The sequence below is a fragment of the Mustela nigripes genome, chromosome 5, assembly GCF_022355385.1.
Source record: "Mustela nigripes isolate SB6536 chromosome 5, MUSNIG.SB6536, whole genome shotgun sequence".
Lineage (NCBI taxonomy): Eukaryota > Metazoa > Chordata > Mammalia > Carnivora > Mustelidae > Mustela > Mustela nigripes.
This window is the reverse complement of record NC_081561.1, coordinates 102,405,536-102,424,370: the sequence shown is the minus strand read 5'-3', so window position 1 is coordinate 102,424,370 and position 18,835 is coordinate 102,405,536.

The window sequence follows — 18,835 nt, the reverse complement described above, 5'->3', positions numbered from 1 at the left end:
AAAGGAAAATATTCAAGGGGGGAAGAGGTCAGGAGGGCTTGACAGACCATGGACCTATAATAAGATAGAAATGGGAAGGCAGGGGTGCCTGGGGGGCTCAGTGGGTAAAGCCTCTGCCTTCAGCTCAGGTCATGATCTCAGGGTCCTGGGATCAATCCCGGCATTCGCATTCACGCACTCTACTCAGCAGGGAGCCTGCTTCTCTCCCATCTCTGCCTCCTCTCTGCCTACTTGTGATCTCTCTCTCTCTCTCTCTGTCAAATAAATAAAAAAATAAAATCTAAAAAAAAAAAAGGAATGGGAATGCAAACTGGAAAATTGTTGGTGTGGGTGCAAAGTGCACTGTGTGTGAGGGGTGGTGATGAACAGGAGTGGAAACAAGTGAGGAAAATGACAGGGAGGTGAAGCTGGGAAGATACAGAGAAGTTAGAGGAGACCCACAAAACACAATCTGTGCAGTTTTTTATTCTGTAAAACAAACTGAAGGCATCTTTTGGGTCTTGAGTAACATGATCAAATTAGTGTTTGAGCAAGACGAATCTCACCCTGAAGGAAGAGAGATGGAGGGACAGGAAAATTGTTTACATGAATATGGGTTTTTTAAGCCTTCAGTTTTTAATACATGAAGGAAAGTTCTGTAGGTACACATGCAAAATTTACACATGATCACAACTGAGGATGCAAAAAACCTGAATAAATGGCTCACTGTCTGTTAGCTGATACACAAACTGAAATTCACTGGAAGTTAACAAAAGTTGTTTCAGGAGGTTTTAAAATTGTAGGTATTTAAATTTTTCTTTTTGAAGTAAGATTTCAAATTATATAAAATGTTTATATAGTTCCAAATCAAACTAGAAAAAACAGTACAAAAGTCTTATTTCCTTTCTTTCCTTGTTTTTTTGTTTGTTTGTTTTGTTTTGTCATATTATTCCTGGCTTTCTAATTTATGTTGATACTTCTTTGTGTGTACTTTTTAATTAATTACTTGTTTTGTAGTCTGGAATAATATTTCAATCTGACCATGGACATATTTCTCTGCTGTGTTTCCATTATCTGTTGATGTACTATTTTTTATATTTAAATCTTTTTTTTCTCTACACAATATCTTTGTGTAAAACTTCTTGATTTTTTCTTCCAGTTGCTTATGTCTTAAATAAATTAGTTTTTCTGTAATTTTAAGAACAGTTTTCTGGGGGCGCCTGGGTGGCCCAGTGGGTTAAGCCGCTGCCTTCGGCTCAGGTCATGATCTCAGGGTCCTGGGATCGAGTCCCGCATAGGGCTCTCTGCTCAGCAGGGAGCCTGCTTCCTCCTCTCTCTCTCTCTTTCTGCCTGCCTCTCTGCCTACTTGTGATTTCTCTCTGTCAAATAAATAAATAAATAAATCTTTAAAAAAAAAAAAAGAACAGTTTTCTGTATAAGGGGTGAAGTGTGCCTGTGGAGCTTTTCCAGATTTATGGCTGGGTCTCTCAGCTTCAGTGTTATTCTGAAGTCTTCAAATAAGGCTAGAGTTATCTGAAATGCAGGCATGCATGGCATGACCATAATAATCTACCATTGGAGAAAGCATGAAAATTTTTGTATCCTAGTGTCAGAATACAGAGTAACTAGAAAAATAGAAATGGTTTTTTAGGACTCTATATCCCATATTTTATAGTATTTGCATAAAAATTAAGCAAGAGAATATATTAAACCAACCCTTTCTTTTAGAAATCACCAGAAAAATTGCTCAGCAACTTATAGCATGACAGGAAGCAACTTGCAAAGACACAAAATTAAATCTAACCTCTAGTGCTTGTGCGTGTATGTGTGTGTGTGTGCATGAGGTGTTAGTCTATTTATCTGCTACACATCTGGATTAATAATGTACTGAAATTTTCATATAACATTGAATTAGGTCAAAATGATTTTCCCTTTGAGGCAGAAGGAATTTATCAGTTCAGCAGGGTAAAGAGTTTGAGGAAGAAATGAAAAAAGAAAACATTTTAAAAAGTCAAATGAAATGAAGAATGAAAAAGAACTACCACATCAATACTTTTTATTACTTTATGTAATTTGTATGCTGTTGAAGTGTTATTCTGAATATACTTCATTTGGGTTAATAATAGCTGCATTTCTGCAATTCACATTTTGTGAGTAATTGCATGTGCTTCTGCTTTAGTTATTTCTTTACAAATGTGCAATAGTCATTATAGGAAATATTCATAAAAAAGAAAACTGCCACTAAAGCAAAAAAAAAATTCTCTTAAGTATTCAGTTCATTGATATTCAAACAACAATGATAAAATATATTTCTCTTGAATCGAGAAAGTGGGAATGTCGTTTGTTAGTCTCATTCTCTCTACATCACCTTGATAATGCCAACAGACTATGGTACTAAACTGAGGGTATTTGCTGTAACAAGGTTAAGAGGCCTATGAATTCTGTTTCTCAGAGATATTTCTTAAATGAATCTTCTGGATATTTGGTCTTGTTTGTGTGAATTTTGAGCTTTTTCCAAGTCTCTAGTCACTAATAAGCTATCAATAGTTTCAAGTGTCATTTGCCACATGAGTGGCAATGATTTCAATATCAATATTAATTAAAAACAAATTTTTTTCTTAATTTGTGCAGAAGCATAACCTTTACAGGACAACTCAACATTAGTATATTGCATTCTAGACTATATGCTTTTTTCCTTTAAATGAAAAGTATACTTTTATTAATAGTTATCTTCTGATAATGAAAACATACTCATTGTAAATCAATTTGTATGTATGTGTGTATTTAAAATATCCTTAATATGAGTGAGAAAAAAAATTAAATGGAATGGAAGCTTAAGTACTCTCTTTGAAATCTAACTTCTGAAACTCTCATGATTCTGGTGCTGACAAGTCAGTTTAAATAGGAACATTCCTTTTCAGTGTGGTTACCTCTTAAGTCTAGCACAATAATACAGTGAGATCCACACTAATTAAACACTCTTTTCCCAAAGGGACAATATGTCATGCCAAGCAAATATTAAAGGATCCTTTCTGGTTTATTCTAATCCAATTATATGCCAAATTTAAAAATTTGTTTTCTTTAGCAGTGTTTCTAAATAACTAGCATTTTTCTTCACATTGTTCTGCTGACTAGTTTCACATTCATTTTAAGAAACAAGAGTTGGTAGGGGTGTCTTAGTGACTCAGTCAGTTAAGCATCTGACCCTTGATCTCAGCTCAGGTCTTGATCTCAGGGTTGTATGTTCAAGTCTCACACTGGACTCCACATTGGGCATGGAGCCTACCCAAATAAAATAAAGAAGGAAGAAAGGAAGGAGGGAAGGAAGGAAGGAAGGAAGGAAGGAGAAAGAAAGAAAGTTGTGGTGTCTAATTTAGAAAAGTATTGTTTGAAGTTTAAGTCTTCCTATAAATAATTACATAGGGGACACAAAACTAATCATAAGGGACACAAAACTAATCATACTAGAATGTTGATATTAAGTAATTACTAAAACTTTATTTGGTAAGAGGAATTGAACATGAAGTAGAGTGTTCCAGTTATTTATTCTTATATAGTGAACCACCACAAAATTTATTGGCTTTAAGTAACAACTTATTTTCTCTCTTGGTTGTGTGGGATGATGGCCCAGAGGAGTATTGTTTGAGTCTGTCAGGGAGTTGCGGTCAGTTGTCAACTGGAGCTGACATATCTTCTGGAGTCTCGACTGGGCTGGCATACAAGATGGCTCCTTTACATGGCTGGCATGTGATCCTAACTGCCATATGGTGAATGTACACATGAGCCCTTCGTGTAGTTTGAGATTCTCATAACATGGCAGCTGAGAGTGTCCCATCCCACGTGTGAACATTCCACAAGATTTATCTCCACTGACTTTTATTTATAGTTTCAATTACATATTCTTAATTTCTTATGAGATTAAGGTTATTGGAAGAAATTAATGTTACTAAAGATGGGAAAACCAGAAACTCAGATGATAGGGTTATAGCTGGTTGTCATATGAATAATAAACTTATCTAAGAACACGGAGGAAACTGGAATTGAAAGAAGTATGTAAGTCAGCTGAAAATTCACAGATCTTTTAACTCTACAGGAGTTGTATTACTTTACTTTTGAACAATTCTAAAACATTTCAAAACACATTGTTTTAACCTAGCATCTTATTTCCTTCTTTAATGCTTGCTCTGTGGCCTCAGCAAGACATCAAGTACCTTGATACCTTCCTTTAGTTTTACTAAATTATGGCTTTACATATCTTTTGCAAACCAGCTTAGACTCTGAATCAATATCATACTTCAAAGTTTTCTTAATAAAACCCCTAATTTCCTGGCTATTTTTTAGTACCATTTTCTTCTTTAAAGCAACCATAAACTTTCCCTTCACAAAGTCCCTTCACTGATGACCTTCCTCAGTCTTTTCTCATAGTATTCTAAACCTTTACTATATCAACAGCATAACCATTCAATTCATATTTCATAAATTGCATAAAAAATTCTACCTCTTACCATACATGAAACAGTCTACCCGATCTTTCTCAACTTGACATCACCATGCTTATAAACATCTGAGTCCATCTTTTTCTTATGTCTCAGGTTAAGAAGGATATCTTGTTCCAGTTAAGGAACATCTAGAACCAATCTTGACCAAAGTCAAGATTCCATCTAGAACCAAAACCCTCCCTTCTGGGGTTTTTCTTTGTGTTGACCTAGATTTTTATTTGTGTTGTTGTTGTTTTCTAGTAGGTTGTTTTTTTCTTTTTGACAAAACTACTTTCTTTTTTTCTGTTTCCAGCAGTAGCTCTCTTTTCCTCATAATCTTATTGTACTTCGTAAATGATGTTAGGTTCAATAACCCACCACTTGTATATAACTCTCTAATTTCATTCTAGCCCAAATCCCTCTTCTTAATTGCAACTCATATCTGCATGCTTATTGCACTTATTCTTTGATCCCATTATGACCTCAAACTCAAAATATCCTAAGCCTTACCTACATAACTTTCAACCTTCTTTCCAAACCCATTCATTATTTGCATTTCCCCTTCTCAGTGATTAATATCATCTTCTAACATGTGACCTAGGTCAGAAACCTTGAAGGCGTTCTAGATTTTGTAATCTTGCCCTCCTGTCCCTAATCTGATCAATAACAAAGTTCCAGTATTTCTGCTACCCTTAATATGTCTTATATTTGTTCTTTACTCTCCAAATACACTGCCACTGCCATCTTTTAGGCCTCCATCCTTAGTTACCTTCTGAAATTTCCTGTTTTTTTTTTTTTTTCCAGTTACATCCTTGTTTATCTTTGGTCTGTTTTCTACATGCTTGCTAAAGGATTTTAAAGGCCAATCCAAAGGCACCTTGAAAAATAATTAATTAATTGATTGATTGATTAATTCACCTCCATTGCCACAGTTGGAGTCCAAAGTCTTTGACATCTGATAGAAAGTCTTTCCTATGGGATTTTTACTTTTCCTTTCCAGGGTCATCTTCTACAGTACCCTTTCAGCAGCTTGTACTCTGGTCCAATAAGATTGCTGAAATTCGAAAATCTTCCCTAAAATATTTTTTATGCTCTTTTCTCTCTGATGTGAAAGACTTTCTCCTCTTTCTTTTTTTATTTTTTAAAATATTTTATTGATTTATTTGTCAGGGAGAGAGAGCACAAGCAGGAGGAAAGGCAGGTAGGAGGAGAAGGAGCACCCTGCTGAGCAGGGAGCCTGATGTAGGACTCCATCCCGGCACCCTGGGATCATGTCCCAAGCTGAAGGCAGATGCTTAACCAACTGAACCACCCAGGCATCTTTCTTTCTCCTCTCTTATACCTCAGTAAAGATCTAGCATTTAAGATTCATTTCAAAGGCTATATCCTTCCCGTATGTATGCTATTATTTTCTTTGCACTGTTCCATTCTTTGATTAGTGCTTACTTCCCTGTTACACCTATAAATCTGCTCATGTTCCACCAAAACTGTTCCTTGAGTACAAAATTTTGTTTTATTTATCTAGCATTGAATGATACAACATATAATTATTGATTAAATAAACTTCAGGTGACCTAGAAGGCAGTAAGCTTTCATTTTAACAAAGTAAAAGAATACAAGCTATGTCACATCAATACCCTTTGTCTGACCCTTCCTTCTTTGAAATTTCCAGGATCTTTGGGTTGTTAAATAAACATGCAGTTTGAGGGCGCCTGGGTGGCTCAGTGGGTTAAGCCTCCGCCTTCAGCTCAGGCCATGATCCCAGAGTCCTGGGATCGAGTCCCGCATCGGGCTCTCTGCTCTGCAGGGAGCCTGCTTCCTCCTCTCTCTCTCTGCCTGCCTCTCTGCCTACTTGTGATCTCTGTCTGTCAAATAAATAAATAAAATCTTAAAAAAAAACCATGCAGTTTGATGAGTGAATGGAAATATCAGTAAGATTTTTGTCAGAGTTGATTGGGATAGTTTAAATGCAAAGGACTTTGAAAATTCACTTCTAAACCATGAAACAGTAGACATTCATTCTTCACCTATTCCTTAAATTAGCATCAATACAAAGTCAGTAATTCAGTAATAGTAATGAAATGCCTGAATGAGACAATAAATACCTTCAAGATATCTCAAGTTCCAGAGCACTGCAGTTAAGCAAATAAGCAAATAAATAAAGTGAGTCAATGACTTTTTGGTTTCCCAGTGCATATAAAAGTTATGATTACATTATACTATAGTCTATTAAGTGTAAAATAGCATTATGTCTAAAAATGTACATATTTTAACTAAGAATACTTGATCTCTTAAAAAAAAAAAAACCACTAATCATCATCCCAGCTTTCTGAATAATTTTGCTAGTAAAATGTCTTACCTCAATATTGAAGGCTGCTGACCCATCAGGGTGGTGGCTGCCAAAAGTGGGTGTGGTTCTGGTAATTTCTTAAAATAAGACAGAATGAACTTTGCTGTATCAATTGATTCTTCCTTTCAGGAATGAATTATCTGTAATATGAGGTTGATTAACAGCTACCTACTTTCAGAATTGAAGTCAATCCTCTCAAACCTTGCTTCTGCTTTATCAACTAATTTTGTGTGATATTCTAAATTCCTTGTTGTCATTTCCACAGTCTTCATGGCATCTTCACCAGGAGGAAATTCTATTCAATAAACCACTTTCTTGCCTTATCTGTAAGAAGCAATGGCTCATCTGCTAAAGTTTGTCATGAAATTGCAGCAGTTCAGCCACATTTTGAGACTGCAATCATAACATAAAAATCACTGATCACAGATCTCTATAGCAAATATAATAATAACGAAAAGGTTTGAAATGTGAAAATCATCAAAATATATCATGGAGGCATGAAGTAGGCAAATGCTGTTAGAAAAATGATGCAACACAAGGTTACCACAGACTTCCAATATGTTAAAAACTTCATGTCTGTGAAGGGCAAAAAATCAAAACACAGTAAAACAAAGTATGTTGGTATTGATTGTATTGATTTATCCTTTATAGAGAACTTTCCATAAAAAAATGACCAGAGTAGATTTCCTAGAGGAAGGTAGAAATAGTTCTGTTATGGAAATATCTTTATGGTATTAGAGTTAAACTTCACTGATCCATATTTTAGCATTAGTCTATAAAAGAAAACATACTTGGCTTTAACAAAAAACACTGCCTGTTTGTATTATCAAAACCACTGAGAACCTCCATGACAGAGATAGGCCACATGTGGTTCTCTAAACACTGAGCAATCACCTTTAACTATGGAACTGGCCTCAATTTCTGACTAACAGATATACATTGTAGTGGTTTCATTTAAGCTTTTCTTCAACCATGTCCAAGTCAGACTGCCTTTTCCTCTCTGTGGGAACCATGACTATCAAACAAGCCAATTAACTAACTAACTTCACTAAGAAAAATGGAAATCATTTAAAGCTTTCTTCATCTGTTTGCTTTTTTCCTTCCCTCCCCTTTTAACCTCTTCTTCCCCACTTCTTCCTCTTCCCTTTCATCTTCTCCCTCTTCTTCTCATACTTTCTTCTTCTTCTTCTTTCCCCTTCTCTTTAATCAATTACCAGTAGATATAATATTAGAATATGTATGCCAATAGCCTTTCTTATTTAAATCAAGATTATCCCAAAATTATGTAGATGGAATCAAGGAATTGGCATGATATGAGATTTTTAAAGTTATAGATTTCTGGTTTAATCATTTGTCAAGTTCCTATCCTTCTCATTTGGCAAAAATTTCTGTTTCTCATTTGGCTACTAAACCCAAGACTTAAGTTATTTATTAAAAAATTTTCTTTAGGGGTGCCTGGGTGGCTCAGTCGGTTAAGCATCTGCTTTCAGCTCAGGTGATCATCTCCTGTTCCTGGGATCCAGCCAGGATCTGGGATCTCCTATTCCTCCTGCCTGTGCTCTTCTCTCTCAAATAAATAAACAAAATCTTTAAAAAAAAAAAAATCTTTAATAAAAACAAAATATTTTCTGTAGATGTTCTTTCTTTGCTTCTTTCCAAAGATCAATAACAAATTTATCTCCAGACAACATACTAATATTGGGATTCTCTTAGATCATATTGGTTCTTTAAATTTAATTCATAAAAACCTGACTACCCCAAATATACAAATATGATGATCTGATACACACATGCACAATGGAGTATTAGTCATCAGAAAGGATGAATATTCACCATTTACATCCACATGGATGCAATGGGAGGGTATTATGCTAAGCAAAATAAATCAATCAGAGAAAGACAAACAAAACAAAACAAAACAAAACAAAAAAACCTGATTTCATTTTAATACCTTTTAAACCATTTCAGTGACATTGAAGGAATAGGATATGTCAAAAATGCCTCAGCTCTAATGCATAGTACAGAGGATTATAGTAATCTGCCTAGACCTATTGGTTTAGTGAAGCCAGAAATGTTCCCCTAAGAGGAGGGAGTAGGTGAGCAGACCACCTCCAGGAAAGGAAGAAAAGAAATCAAAGAAAACATACATGGGTTTAGCTGAACTATTTGGTAGAAGTAACATGTTGCTCACTTAGGCAGCTCTCTCAATTTTCCATCTAGCTCCTTTCCTGGTTTATATTTTATACTCTGTACTTTTCCAGAGACCTATACTTATATATTTATTTTCCTCTATTCATTTTCTTCTATATTTCTCTATTTGCTCAGTAAAAAGGTAATCCTGAAGTGTCCTGAGACAGAGGGGAGTGGGCAAGCTTATGTCAAATTCTTTCAGATTGAAAACAATCTGCAAGAATCTAAATTGTGATCTCTACACAGAAAGAGAATGAAAAGCAGCCAAATCTCCAATGAGAGAGATGTTGGAATTTTCCAGTGTCAAACCCATCTGACATATGAAAAAACAATTTTTTTTACCAAAATCTCAAAAAAAATGAATCCAACCCTTAGTACTTTTTCTTGATAGTCTCAAAATTGAAATAATAAAAAAAGATTGAGATTTATTCTACCTTTTCACTGTATCAAGCTCATACATGAGTATAATTTTGCTAATAACATACCTATAATAATTTTGAGTTCTTCAGGGGTTCTAACAAGCATTAATGAAAAGGCATAATCCACTGGTAAGTAAGCCATACAAATTCTTCAGCTCTGGACACCTGGGTGACTCAGTTGGTTAAGCAGCTGCCTTCGACTCAGGTCATGATCCCTGTGGCCTGGGATGGAGTCTCGCATCGCGTTCCCTGCTGGGTGGAGAGCCTGCTTCTTCCTCTCCCTCTGCCTGCCACTCTGCCTAGTTGTGCTCTCTAACTCTCTGTCTAATAAATAAATAAAATCTTAAAAAAAATTCCTTAGCTTCTTGAAACATAAAATTGAAATGATTAAATACTTCATACAATTGTTTTGATTGTTGAGATAAAATTTATGAAAGTTCCTTGGATCCTCTAAGGTTACACACAGCAGTCAAATACTATTGTTTAAAAATACAGTAGTCTCTTTTTAACAATGGGGATACTTTCTAAGCCCCCCTAGTGGATGTCTGTAACTGTCAATAGTATTGAACCCTATATATAAAATGGGTTTTTTCCTATACATACACACCTGTGAGAAATTGAGAAATTAGATACAGTAGGAGTTTGCCAACAATAACTAATAATAAAATGGAACAGTTACAACAATATGCTATAATAAAAGTTATGTGAACTTAATTTTTCTCTCAAACTATGTTACTGTACCATACTCATACTTCTTCTTGTGGTAATATAAAGTGACATAATGCCTATGTGATGAGATGAAGGGAGATGAATGAAATAGGCATTGTGATGTAGTGCTAGACCAATATTGGTTGATTCTGATTTAACATTAGAAGATGGATTATCTGTTTCTTAATCACACTTGACCATAGGTGACCGAAACCGTGAAAAGTGAAACCATAGATAAAGGGGTACTACCGTATCCCATTTGGAATTAATAATGTCCTCAATCCTGACCTATGCATTTTGCTACTCTAATTCATCTTCACATTCTCAAATTATTTGTACATTTTCTGAAGTCAGAATTTTACAAGGGAAGAATTCTTTATTACTACTTTTCATTGTGGCTTATGTTTAGTACCAGGGCCTTGGGGTCAGCTAGACCTTAGCTTTGATTTTGGTTGAGTCCTAGTTACACTGGGTCCTGGGTGTATGGCTATGGATATATAACTCCTCCTCTTTGAGATTTTCAACTTTTTTAATGTGTAAAATGGAGGTCATATTGGGTCCATAAAATAGGTTTGTTGTAGCTCACAAGTAAAATAATATATGTTGAAGCCTAGTACAGTGACCAGTGTGTAAGCTGCCAAAGCCTCCTTTGCACCACTTCTCATTTGTCCCTTAAAAATAATAATAATAATAATAATAATAAATCCTGATATCTTAGCTTGGAAACTGAAGCTATATGTCTATTATCATCAACTTCAGCATTCCCTGCCTCCCTTCCTTTCTGTCCACCTCCCTGAAAAAATCAAAACCTTAGATAAAACTAGCTGTGTAAAAAAAACAAAAAACAACAACAACAACAACAAAAAAAAACTAGCTGTGTATCTTCCCTTATCTATAACCAGATTGATAAATACTACTGGAATAAAAATTACACAATATCTTGAATCTGCCCCATAAAATGCATGGTCTCAATCTCAGTGGGATTTCAGTGCCAAAACACCATCTCTCATCTTTCACGATCTTCTCCCATTCCCACAAGAACAATTTCAAACTTTTTGTACTTTATTCAACCTTTCTCCTCCCTTATCTCAAACTCCAACTTGAATATAAGATTTTATAAGGAATAGAGAAGTCATCTACTGTGTTCTGCACCTACGTTCTGCTTTTCTTCTTTCTCTCCTATTATTATAAAGATGCCCCCACTTTCTTTTTTTTTTAAGATTTTATTTTATTTATTTGACAGAGAGAGATCACAAGTAGGCAGAGAGGCAGAGAGAGAGAGGAGGAAGCAGGCTCCCTGCTGAGCATAGAGCCCGATGCGGGACTCGATCCCAGGGCCCTGAGATCATGACCTGAGCTGAAGGCAGCAGCTTAACCCACTGAGCCACCCAGGCGCCCTGATGCCCCCACTTTCTGACTAAAACTAAGCTTTCTTCTGGATTTTGGATCCTGATCTATCTTAGTTTATCAGAGATCTTTATTTATTCCCTCTTTTCACTCTTAAATCTGTAACCAATGACTATCAACTGATTTCTTGTCACCATTATTTAAACATATTTAAGTCTTTATTATCTTTTTTTAAAGATCCATTTATTTATTTGAGAGAACTAGACAGAAAGCACAAGCAGAAGGGACAGAGGGAGAGAGAGTCTCAAGCAGGCTTCGCACTCAGTGCAGAGCCTTATGCGGGGCTTGAACCCATGACCCCGAGATCATGACCTAAGCTGAAACCAAGATGCTCAACTGACTGTGCTATACAGGCACCCTAAGACTTTATTATCTTTAGGACAAAAAATCTAAAGAAAGCCCCAAATCTTAGACTTTTCTAGCTCTACCTGCTCTCTCTCTCTCTTCCCTTTTATATGCAAACTTTTTGAAAGAGTTGTTCACATTCATTTTCTCACTTTCTCATCTCCCACTAGCTATTCAGCTTACCATTACCTGACTTACTCACGAAAAAAATCTATTGAAATTACTCTCACCAAGGTTATAGATGATCTACTTGTTGCAAAATTAAAGATAGGCATTTTTCTTGATACTCTTTACTAATCTTGCTCCTTATTGTAATATTTTCTGTTACCATTTTCATAGCTCTCCTTCTTTTTTTTTCTTTTTTTGAATGTTCCTTCTTTTTTATTTTATGGACTCTTCTTCAATTCATCTCTTTTATCCTGCTATTCATATCTAAGGCAGCATCTTACATTCTTTCACCCTCTCTATCACTGTCTGGAATCTCTTTCACTCCCTTGATCTCATCTTTGAGAGTAACTCCTGAATCTGTATTTATATCTGATTTTTTAAAATTAATTTATTTTTTTCAGCAAAACAGTATTCATTATTTTTTCACCACACCCAATGCTCCATGCAATCCGTGCCCTCTATAATACCCACCACCTGTACCCAAACCTTCCATCCCACCGCCACTTCAAACCCCTCAGATTGTTTTTCAGAGTCCATAGTCTCTCATGATTTACCTCCCCTTCCAATTTTCCCCAACTCCCTTCTCCTCTCTAACTCCCCATGTCCTCCATACTATTTGTTATGCTCCACAAATAAGTGAAACCATATGATAATTGACTCTCTCTGCTTGACTTATTTCACTCAGCATAATCTCTTCCAGTCCCATCCATGTTGCTACAAAAGTTGGGTATTCATCCTTTCTGATGGAGACATAATACTCCATAGTGTATATGGACCACATTTTCCTTATCCATTCTTCTGTTGAAGGACATCTTGGTTCTTTCCACAGTTTGGTGACCGTGGCTATTGATGCTATAAACATTGGGTTATAGATGGCCCTTCTTTTCATGACATCTGTATCTTTGAGGTAATTAAGTGCAATTGCAGGGTCATAGGATTTTCTATTTTTAATTTCTTGAGGAATCTCCACACTGTTCTCCAAAGAGGCTGCACCAACTTGCATTCCCACCAACAGTGTAAGAGGGTTCCCCTTTCTCCACATCTCCTCCAACACATGTTGTTTCCTGTCTTGTTAATTTTGGCCATTCTAACTGGTGTAAGGTGATATCTCAATGTGGTTTTAATTTGAATCTCCCTGAGGGATAATGATGATGAATATTTTTTCATGTGTCTGATAGCCATTTGTATGTCTTGATTGGAGAAGTGTCTGTTTATATCTTCTGCCCATTTTTTGATATGATTGCCTGTTTTGTGTATGTTGAGTTTGAGGAGTTCATTATAGATCCTGGATATCAATCTTTTGTCTGTACTGTCATTTGCAAATATCTTCTCCCATTCCATGGGTTGCCTCTTTGTTTTTTTGACTGTTTCCTTTGCCGGGCAGAAGGTTTTGATTTTGATGAAGTCCCAAAAGTTTATTTTCACTTTTGTTTCCTTTGCCTTTGGAGACATATCTTGAAAGAAGTTGCTGTGGCTGATATCGAAGAGATTACTGCCTATGTTCTCCTCTAGGATTCTAATGGATTCCTATATCTGATTTTGCTTTCTTGAGTGCCAGACCCATATATCCATGTGTTTTCTGGATATGTCCTTTTAATATAGCATAGTCAGCATTTCTCCATCTAACACAGTAATAAACATTTTGGTGAAAAGAAATATTTAAAAACAAAAATGTCTTTCTTCTCCCATGTTCTATGTTCCAGTTAACCTTTCAGCTAGTTGCCAATGCTATAAATCATCATTCTTGCTTCCTTCCTCTCTTCTACCACCCACCTTCTATGACTTCATTAATCTCTAAATTCTAGGGATCAATAACCTCTACATCCCTTAAATATCTACTTACAGTCATCCTTATTTCAGCTTCCTAGTTCAAGCTTCTAACATCTTTCTGTTCCTTTGACCAGTAGAAAATTCTTGGTCTCCTCCCATAGACTCTTGCTTCCTTCCTCCATCTGTTCTCCACATAGTAGCCAGAGTGATATTTCTAAATCTCAGATCTGATTATGTCATGCTGCAGCTTCAAACTTTTACATGGCTTCCCATTGCCCTTTGAAAAATATCCAAATATTTAGGAAGTCTACAAGGTCTTGAGCTTCATTTTCTTCTCCATTAAAATGACAAATGTGTAGTGAATGCCTGCTGTGTTGAGTACTATTCTAGGCACTGGGGATTCAGTAGTGAAAAAATAATGTTTCTGATCTTTTGGACTTTACCTACTCATCTCTGTTGATTCTCTCTCTCTCTCTCTCTTTTTAAATCTTTTCTACTTTTTTTTTTTTTTACTTTTTATTTATTTTAAAAATTTTTATTATTGAAGTATAGTTGACGTATAGTATGTTATACTAGTTTCAGGTACATAAGAGTGATTCAATAACTCTATACATCACATACTACTAAGCACAAGTGTGGTCACCAACTGTCACCATACAATGTTATTCTCAATCTCCTTGTTTCACTCATGCAGAGCTATTATCAGTTCTTTAATGAAATATTGTCTTTCCTAGCTTAGAAAGAACCTTGCAGGTGTTCTAACAAGAGACTATTTCTTCAACATTCTTCCATCTGAATGTCTGCTAGCCATTCTTAGGCCCTTCCTCTAACAGTTTGCAAGCCTATTTTGGTATTTCAGGCAAGGGAAACCGAAAGCCTTAATGAAAGTTCCATTTGAGAGATATAAATATGAATGTCTATTGGATATGGCAAAAAAAAAAAAAAAAAAAAAAGAAAGAAAGAAAAGTAAAGAGAGGTATATATATATTAACTCCAAGATTTCTGGTTTGGGTAGAAGGAGATTACATGTATAAAGCTAAGGTTTTTTGTTTGTTTGTTTCAAGATTTATTTATTTTAGAGAGAGAGAGTGCATGAATGGAAGGGGCAGAGGGAGAGGGAGAGAGAATCTCAAGCACACTCCATGCTGAGCATGGAGCCAGTCATGAGGCTCCATCTTATAACCTTGAGATCACAACCTGAGCCCAAATCAAGAGTTAGAGGGTTAACCAACTGCACCACCCAGGTGCCCTCAAAGATGAGGGTTTTGATTGATAAATGATGAATTTTGATGGATAACAGATACCATAGGACCTCTAACAGGAAGAGTGTGATAAGTGAGTCTTGAAATGAGGAAAATAACTTGAGTTGAATATAAGATATTAATTGAAATTACAAATGGTTAAATTACTCAGATAAAATATATAAAATAAGAGAAGAATGCTTGAATTTTCTTAACAAATCATGAATTTGTATGAATTTACATGAATGCCTCTTGGTCATTTTAGAAAATATCAACTCAGCAGTTAAAATAAACTTTTATTAATTTCTAAGATATAATCTTAGTATTATCTCTAAATACATTCTATTCTATTTCTTATATAAGAATTGGATCTTTTGCATTCATCTGTGTTGTTTAATTTTTAAAGCATTTTATTTTATCTGTTCAAAATTAAGAAGGAAACTTCTCAGGTTACAAATAAATGAAGAGTTTTATAATGCTTAACTCTGTTAAAGAGTTGTAAGAACTCACCCATTTTATAAAGTTTAGCATAATCCTTAGATTTAAATATATCTATTTAAATAAATAAATAAGTAAATAAATGAATAAATAAATAAGTTTCACTTAGAGGTGTGGAACAGATCTTGTAACTTTAAACGTGAAGGTGCCTACCAACATTCATTATCTGTCAGCTTGCAGAGAAGCTATTCTGTGTGGTTTGGCCCTATGTAGTGAAGAGATTAAGAGAGAGGAGTGGTCAATCATTTACCTGCTTTAAGCTTCAGAGCATTTTTTTTCACATATTCTTCCAGTTAGATATCTATATTTCATATACGTTAAAAATAACAGGGTGTTTAACATTTAAAAATGTCTTTGACAAGTTCCTGTTCACCATCTGAGTAGGTTCCCTAAAGTATCTTGGAAATTGAAAATACAGTTTTTAAATTTTCAGAGTGGTGTTCTAGTGTCTATGAAGTGCTGAATTATATTTCTAAAATTATTATATTACATGTAATATATATTATTGTTAAATTTTTAAAGTATAGTCTTTCATTTTTTAAATGGAGCTTAGCAATTGCCTAATTTAAATAATCTTATCTATAGATTTCTTCACTATAACCATTTCCATTTATTAATTTTAAAATGTATTTAAAATGACAATAAATAGAAAATGTGGCAGTAACTTATTTAATGCATGCCAAAATTGCCATTGACTACTTAACACTGCTCCACTATGTGTTTAAAACATTTTTTTAGATCTACAAGTTTTTAAATTAAAGCAAAAATAGCTTTATGTTTCCTGAGTCTGAATTTTCAAACTGCATTTTATGCCAGTTTTTTCAAAAACTGTTCACAATTATGTGCTTTTCAAATATCTTTTTCATTATGTAAATGCTTTTAAATCATGTGCTTACAGAGAAAAGTGAGAATTGAAAAACGAGATGTTTTAAAGATTGCATATTTCTTAGAATATCTCAAAATAGGTACTTTAGATGTGTGTGGCATAGTGGTTTATGAATGGCTGGCAGAAGGTTACTATTTACTACACCAGTGGGAAGTGTAAAAGGAAAAGCAGTTCTGCATTGTGTGGGTTTCTTGGAATAGCAGCTACAAACTGTCCTTGTTTGGAATGAGCCAATCAGAGACTGCACTTGGCGGGGAGCTGATGAGGCTCTCCTCCACTGGTGGCCTTGCCTTGTGTGTTACAGAGGCTTGCTGTTTTATGAACTCAGCAACACAAATTAAATGCTCACTCACTAAAAAAATCCAATGGAGGTCTATGTTAATGATTTAAGAACACTGTCTATTTAAGCAATGGAAACATGGTTCCTCTATGTAGTGTTTTCTAATTATACTGTGAAACCATTGTGACTACATGAGGTTGACCAGACTCTTTAGCATTTCAGAAGCTTTTCATACCTATTAACTTGTTTTATATTCCCAGCAACCTAAGAAGGTAGGCCAGGAGGGGGCTGTTTAATATGAACTGAGTTAATGCATGGCCAAGCGAATTGGTAAAGGCAAAACCATATAAATTATACCATTAAGATGCTCGCTTTATGGAAAAGAAAGCAGAGGGCAGAAATGCCAAATGATCTGCTTCAGGTCATATAACCCTGGGATGGCCACAATGCAAGTCAAGTGACTTGCCTTTAAAATTGTTTGTCAGGGGGTGCCTTGGTGACTCAGTTGTTAGGCTCCTGCCTTCAGCTCAGGTCATGATCCCAGAGTTCTGGGATCAAGCCCCACATGGGGCTCCCTTCTTAGTGGGAAGCCTGCTTCTCCCTCTCACACCCCTCCTGCTTATGTTCCCTCTCTCACTATGTCTATTTCTGTCAAATAAATTAAAAAAAAATTTTTAAAAATTGTTTATCAGTTCCTTGCTCACCATTCACTAGCAGTCAATATAAGAAACGGACCAGTTTTATAGAACAATATCCTTCAAAAGGCTTATTCTGAGTTACTCAGTTAGCCATTACGTGAATATACACACTCAATTTTTTTTACAAGTATTTTTGGACTAGTGTCTGCCTGAAAATCATAGAGTGCAAAGTGCCCCCAGCACTGTGGTTAAAGCTATTATGCTATGAAATATTATGACAACCCAGCCAGGTCTGGATCAATGATCTAGAGGGAAAAATTTTGCATTTCATTTGTAAACTCTGGCTCACTTTACATTTATTAATCTGGTTCCATACAACCTCTGTATCAAAGCCCCATTAATTCTTTTCCCAGTTTTAAAGCAAATACTATAACAGATCTATTGAATTTTCAGTAAGGAACTGGAGTGTGACCATTTTTTCCTCCCTTCTAAGAGCTTTAACCTTTCATTCCTGTGTGTTTTCTTTTCTGGCCAGGCAGTTGAGAACAAGAGGTTGAAGAAAAGAGAGAACTATTTTCCAAGTCTCGGGTTTTTATGCCACTTACTTAACTTTTACTTGCTTTATGCTGTGCTTGACCTCAGTTCAGAACACAGGATTAGGAGAGTACATTGCAAGAACATAATAATAATGGATAATTATGAAATAGCACCACAAGGATACATAGTATTTACTGAACACTTACTCTTCATCACTTCTCAGGTCCTGTTAAAAGCTTTATGTGCACAGTCTCACAAAGAGATGTTAAGTAATTAGACCCAAGTTACACACTAGTTAGTGCTGATGCCAGGACTTGACTCCGTATTTGTCTAGCCCCAAAGCCTGTGTATTAGCCATTATGCTGTTTCCCTTTCTGGCTCAACTGAAAGTCAAGACATTCAGGAAGAATCTGTATAATACGGGTCCCAATGAGTGGTTGGTTCCAGGAAACTCTGAATCATTTTAATAGTCAAGATTTATTTAGGAAAAAAATAAATAAATAACCACACGGGCAGCTCTCTCCACAAAGAAGTGAAGGAAAGCCAGCCAAGGAGGAAGGCAGACATCCAGCTACTAATGGTGTGTCATAAATGCAATTATGTTCAGTGGTGATGAAGAGCCAGAAATTCCACTGTTCAACAACTGTATGCTTTTTCTAACAAGTTATATATGATTGCTGAGCCTCAGTTTTCTCATATGTAAAATGAGATTAATAATGGGATTGTAAAATGGGATTAATAATCTTTATATCATAGTTTTTTTATAAGGACTGAAAACACACACATACACACATTTGTAGTGTCTACTATACCTCCTAAGTTTAGTGGCCACTCTGTAAACCTCATTTCTACCCCCTGTCCTGATACCCATCTAGTCTGCTCTTCCCAAAGAGGCAAGAGTTGGATATTTATGGTAATACCAGGACTGTGGATGGTAGGAA